The sequence below is a fragment of the Metopolophium dirhodum genome, chromosome 6, assembly GCF_019925205.1.
Source record: "Metopolophium dirhodum isolate CAU chromosome 6, ASM1992520v1, whole genome shotgun sequence".
Taxonomy (NCBI): Eukaryota; Metazoa; Arthropoda; class Insecta; order Hemiptera; family Aphididae; genus Metopolophium; species Metopolophium dirhodum.
This window is the reverse complement of record NC_083565.1, coordinates 1,835,250-1,842,394: the sequence shown is the minus strand read 5'-3', so window position 1 is coordinate 1,842,394 and position 7,145 is coordinate 1,835,250.

Below are 7,145 nucleotides of genomic sequence, written 5' to 3'. Positions count from 1 at the left end.
TTATCAGGGGAAATTTGAAAGGCAAATGGCATATTGTTATACAGTGACATTCACCAAACACGCTCATCATAATGTTATCCTTTAATTATGCATTTATTCAAATTCTAATTTTTGGATTTTGCAGTTAAGAATGTTTTTTTCCGAGGGATGGGCCAACTCGTTGCGATCTTAATTTTTCTAAGGATCTGAATTAAATATTAATGTAAAATAACATGTATAGGGCTTTTTCACCAATCACACCCACGATATACTTTTACATATATGTAAAAGACTGCGTATACGCAGTCATTGAAACGGTCAATTATGTGTTGGGGGATAGAGATACAAAAGTCCCTCAAAAATGCATTTAAAATACATTAAAATTTGATATTATTTTGAATATATTTATATATTGTCGAATGTTGATATTATATTATCTATACAAGGTCCAGATAATTCTCACTAATTGTGACATATTATTACCGGGACATCTTATGCCTACATTATAACACCACTAAACTATAAGCCATAAGCTTCAATTAAACCTAACTTTATAACTTATAAGTACATAGTGATAAGTTATTTCAAAATAGGTACATTGTTGACAAAACTATGACAACTATAAGGAGTACAACAATAATATACGTGTAAGAAGCATAATATTATTATACGCGTAATACGGAGATACTGGTAGAATAGTGGACCGACATTTTTTGTGGTAGGTTCTACTCTGGTTTCTGCGGCACTCAACTCTACTCATCTAAATTTGAAGTGGGTATAACTAAATAACTAATTGTTTTAAAATCGATTTTTGTACGATGCGATTATCAGGAAAATATTTTTCTTTGAAATATAAAAATTTAAAGTGTATAGGTACAGTCTTTCAAAAAAGTAAAAAACTTTAGAAAAAAAATATAAAATATAAAATAACAGTCGTATAATTTTTTTCATCAAAGTATCGTTGTTTTATAATGACATCAAATTACGAAAAAAATTCCCGAATTGTCAATAATTATATGATGTACCATACTCATTCCCTTGAATTCTGTCGTGGAAATAAATACTTCAAAAACTGCACCACAACCACCCAATATTTTAAATAAGCTTATATAACTTAAATTTTAAATGTAAAATATTATTATAAAATAAATAGATTTCTTATAGGTAATTACGTAATTATTGAGAGACAGATATTTAATAGTAAAATAGGTATTGCTTGGATTTAAAAAAATACAAATGATTGAAACTGATAATACATCTTCTTTAAATCTTACATACCAGTAATCATATTAATACATACTAATACCTATAATTATTCTAATATCAAAACATTTTTTGTTACCAAAAATATGTATCACATGATGTACTATGGGTAGGTAATTAATAAAAAAAAAATGTATATTAATAACATAAGCACCTACACTATAATAAGATAACATGAATGACAATATATTCATATAAAATCAATAGGCATAACTGATTATTGAATAATACTTTACATCCTGCAACTTTAATCTCTGAACTATATCTACCACAAATACTAATAAAATCAGGCATAAATCATAAGAAAACTATCGGAGCATATCGGAGGACTACCTGTCTATTAATAAAATAATAAACTTTTCACTAAAAACATAAATGCTATCTTAAAGAAGTTATTTTTTATGTTGTAACTGTACTTAATAATAAATAATACATTAAACATTTGATATTGTTAATATTAGCAATTTATTTGTCTATAATTTAAGTTTAAGATCTAAATAATATCTATTTAGATACCTATTTACATAAACATAAGCCGTGGCTTCAAAAATTATTTTTACAGGGGTCCGTGTACCACAAAAGGTTATGTACTGCTATATTATATATTATGCATAATTAAATTATTAATAGTTTAAAGTCTAAGTTTTTATTCCTGATGATTCATCTATATTTTGTGAACGAGAATAAATTCAAACAAACAATATTAAGTGACATATAATAATACTTAACATTTATGTATAATATTTTATAATGAACATAATTAAAATGATTTCATTGACAATCTTCAAAATTTTATATACAAGGCTTTCGGTGTAAATATATGAAACATGTAATAAGTATATATCATGTCTTATGGTTTTGTATTTTGTAGTTAAGTGTATCATTAAAAATATACCTACATTAATTTCATCAAGAACGAAAATATAAATATATTTTTACACGCAACTGCCAACTGAAAATATTGATTTAATCATTAAGGCAAAATTATTTTGTGGTAAAAAGGTACCTAATGGTTTTTTATTAAGATAATGTTATGGTAATTTTTATATATAAAGGCAGTGTAGTAACAATGCTATATAATTATAGGCACCATATTTTATATTATATTATGTACCTACGTATTCAATTTGTAATAGTTATATGATTGGTATTTGTATATGAATTTAAATACGTAGATATATACGTTTGATCAACTTATATTGAACTTTTATTTTAAGAATATTATTTCAATGATAATAAATAATAATAGAGAAATAGAGTGTACAAAATAAGACTTCCGTAGTCCCATCGACTTGCCGACTGAAAGATTAAGATGCTCTTAAAATTGATAATATTGAAATTGATAATGCTTTGTTTTTTTTTGCATTTATTATGACGTATAGTTTTTAGTGGTAATAATTCATTATTTTTTTTTTTTTTGTATTTATTTCTATATTATTATATTAATAATATATTTATTGCCACTATAAATACAAAATAACAAAAATCATACCTTTATTTGCCTCTTTCAACAAAATAAAAACTAAATAAAGTATGTAGTACTTAACAATAAATTAATAAAATATTTATTAGAAATACGATTTCATAATATTAAGAATTATTCCAGAACTTACCGAGTTATTACCTGTTAATATGACATGTTTTTAAAAATTCAGCTGTTAAATAATATACAAGATTATAATATTAGATATTACTAAATTATAATAGTACTAGGTAATGCTAGAATCTTGTCTATTTTATTTCAAATATTATTATTTTAAATTATCAAAAATATTTACTGTATTTGTATCACGATCTCAGAAGATCTTCTAAGACCGTGATTTGTATTATGAATGGAATAATGATACATTAATAATAATTTGATTTATGTATTTTATTTTAATTAAAATTTATTATTGTCCTAAATTAGTAAAGAATAAGAATTGGTAAAGTAGGTAATCACTCTGCTGTACAGTACAGGAGTCAATTAGTATACCTAGTCATTGAGTAAGTCACTTTAATAACTTAAACATATCATACTATCAAGTATCGTTATAGCTTCATTTGTTCATAAGAACTTATTAAGTTTGTAATGGAAATAAAAAATTAGTATTTAGTTAAAGGAAAAAGTGTTAAATTGACAATAGACATAAGTATCAATTAATTAGAATTCTTAAATAAATGAAATGCATGTATATATATTTTAATAATAATAGTTTAATGAAAAAGTTTATAAAAAATATATTATTTACACAATAATGAGTGAAAAAGTATTGACTTATTATTTTTTCCCTTACATAAGTATATAAATTACAAAAGTGCATACGTTAGTTGACGCAGTAAAATCTATGGTAATGGATATGATCAGCGGTCCAGTGGACGATCTATGTCAATGACTGAATTAGACACCTTTGAGGAAACCACAAAATGAATACTGTTCCATGATATTGAATTTAAAAAAAATTAAGCATTTTTACTGCTCCAGAAAGTGTGGACAGAGACATAGATAATAAAAAAAAACACACAATATCATCTGCCCTGGATCAAAAAAATTTGCATACATTATACTTCGTACACAAAAATGCACGTTGACCATATTTTATATTTAAAATGTATAAACTAAAATACCCTTAAAACGAATTACGAATTTAAAAAAAAAAAATTTCAACAGGATGCGTTAATCTAAATTCAAGCGCCCAATTTTTACCCGGGTAAGGCAACTTATATTGGGTTTTTGCTTGTGTAGTTGTGTGGACGTTGTAGGTTTTCGATTTATCTGAGGACTACAAAAGTTATATTTGTATTGCGTGGAGCGAAGCGAAATAACTCTATAGTTCTATCCACGTATTTATTGTATGTCCTTTGTGAATTTAACAAATTATACATTTAATTTCTCTGTTAAGTTTCCAAGGTACTTTACATCTATCATTTTATTGTAGTTCATCACTAAAACGTTATATTTATTCAAGTAAAGTTTTTGAAATTGTATTTATTTTTTACAATAACTTCAAACATATTTTTATTAACGTTAACATACAATCTTTCTTCTCATGTGTAATATTTATTTTTTAACACTGCATCACTTCGTAGGTGAAATAGTTTTTTACTTTCTTCTATCCAGGCAGATTAAGGAGCACAGACTTTAGGATCTCCTTGGTAATGACTCACTAATGAGTAAATTTTTCCACTTGAGGTCAAATTAGAATCACCGGAAGGACTGAAGGAGTCTAATATCAGTTTAGTTAAGAATACTTTTAAAATGTAATCAGAATACGTATTGAAATACTTCGTGTCATTTGTGTTTGAAATACGAATACTCTCTTTCAAAAGGATTTAAATATAAATACAAATACTTTTTTTTTAGTATAGGTACCTACCTATATTAAAATCTTTTACGTTTATCACAAATGTATACTTAAAATGATTAATCAATAATTAAATTAAATAATTAATAAATACATTATCTTTAATTGGTTCAATAATTTTAGATGTCACATAGGTGCTTATTATAATATTTTCAAGTTAAACTTCAGCATGGTAGACATGAATTGTAGGTAATATGTCATCTGCGTATTTACGTATTAAATGTCATTAAAATTGTAATTATAGGGTCAAAAACCGTTTATTTTATGGTTATTTCATTTTCAAATTTGGATAAAATTACATATTAAGTAACCAAGAATAACGATTTTAGTTATTTTATTGTAATTTAAAAAGATTATTTGTGGGTTCTTAAAATGTATCATGTATTATATTCAAATATTGAAATACCTATGATAATATGCAAATTGCAAATAATATTAATTCAACTTACCGGCTATCATATAAATATTATATAAAATATCCTAGGCTGACAAACCGTCTCCGTTCAGAACCGTCATTCAGAATCAATGAAAAGGTATTTTAAAATACACTTGTCCAAAAGTATTTGAAATGTATTTTAATTAAATACGCTTGTCAAAAAGTATTTAAAAAGTATTTGAATACTTAACAAGACGTATTTTTCGACGCAGTAATCAAAATTGAAGTACCATAGGTTTTCGAAGGCATCTGCGGAAGGGTTCCCGAATGCAGCGGTGTCGGTGGAGCATTAGGTACCATCCACAGTACCGGTCCAGGAGCAACGTTTACAACGGGTACTGACTGCTGAGGGTTAACGAATGACCGTGGGCTTTTGGGTGTTAGCTGCATGTGGGTGTAAGCCATCAATGGATTGTCAAAGTCAGCGAGTGGCAGAGAGTGAAGGGCATTGTCATGAAGGGCTTTCCACATAATAAATGTACTGGCGGACCAAAGCTATGTCTAGTAACTGATAAAATACAAACTATTGTGACAGCCACGGTCTAGATCGTGGTGACAGCCATAAAAAAATATCAAAATTTATCATTTGCTATCAGATTAATTAAAAATAATCTATAAATTGTATTTTGTTATTAATTAAAATAATGTAAATGCCGACACAAATTAGCTGTTAAACGCTTAATAATTCCATTTTACACGTAGATATAAAATATAATTTATATCACATGCGGTATTACACACAAAATTAGGCCCTATAAAATAATTCCACTTTAAGGACTTAGAATTAGAACTAAGAGTTTAAATATTTTAATTGCACAAATAGCATAAGTAACAATTAAGTATATTCACATTTAATATTCCAGTTTTAATAAAATATGAGGTTTGCAAGGATATCTTTTTTATTTAAGGGGATTCGAACCGTGATTTTCTGTTTTTGTCCAACACCTGCGTGACAGTATTTTAGACGTGTTTTTTTAAAAACATTCCAATTGATCTATTGAAGCGATAAGAATTCTGAAAACAGATTTGAACTTGACGTCAAGTCTACTTGTAATCGACTTTCCTACATGTTTGATATTATTCCCCAAATTCCTATAAATGTCATAATATTATTAAAAAGAATATTTAAAAATTGTCGTATTTTAATTTTTGTAGAAGTTAAAATCATAAAATCAAAAATGTGGGATAGTCGATTTCAAGTAGACTTGACGACAAATTCAAATTCTTAACGCTTCATTAGATCAATTGGTATGATTGGCAAATAACCAGTCAAAAATCCTGTCGCGTGCGTGTTAGATAAAAACAGAAAATCACGGTATTGAATCCCCTTAACATTATTAATTATTTTTGTAGTGTTTGTTACATCAACATCATGAACAATTGATTTGCCTATACATAATACATAACATATTAGATTAATAATGTTCATTATAAAGTTGTAGAGCATAACATATTTATCGAAATTAACTAAATTGCAATACCTTTGTCAATTGTTTCATAACACCAGTATACTTTTTGAAGTAAACAGCAAGAGGGTAAGAGCTATAGCGCCTATTGCATGTATGATTTATTTGTACCACTAGTTTAAGTAGTTAAAACATTTATATCATAAGAGAAAGAAACCTACAGAGTTAATAGGTAACAATCAACATCGCAAGAAAAATGTTTTGATGTACATAAAAATATATTTAAATAATAATTATTAAATTTATAATGTCAGATAAAATTGTTTTCATTAATAAGATGGTTATAATATGCAAATTTCAAGTTTAATTTATGTGATTATGACAAAATCAATTTCAGAAATTTAATAACTTAATTATTTTGATATCTATAGATTATATCGAAAATGTTTAACAGATTTATATAGGTGATATTTAGAGGTTCAATTTTAAATATTTCAAACATAAGCAACTCAAATATAATATTCACACACAAGTGTATGAGCAATAAGCGCTATCCAAAATCTTTAATGGAAATAGGAAATATAATATAAGAATAATAATATACATTTTATACATAAAGTATAATATTTCAAAAAAGCTTGTACAGCAATTAATCTAAGAGAAATAAGAATATAAATAATATAGAATTATATAAAAAAAACTAGATGATGTGAGAGA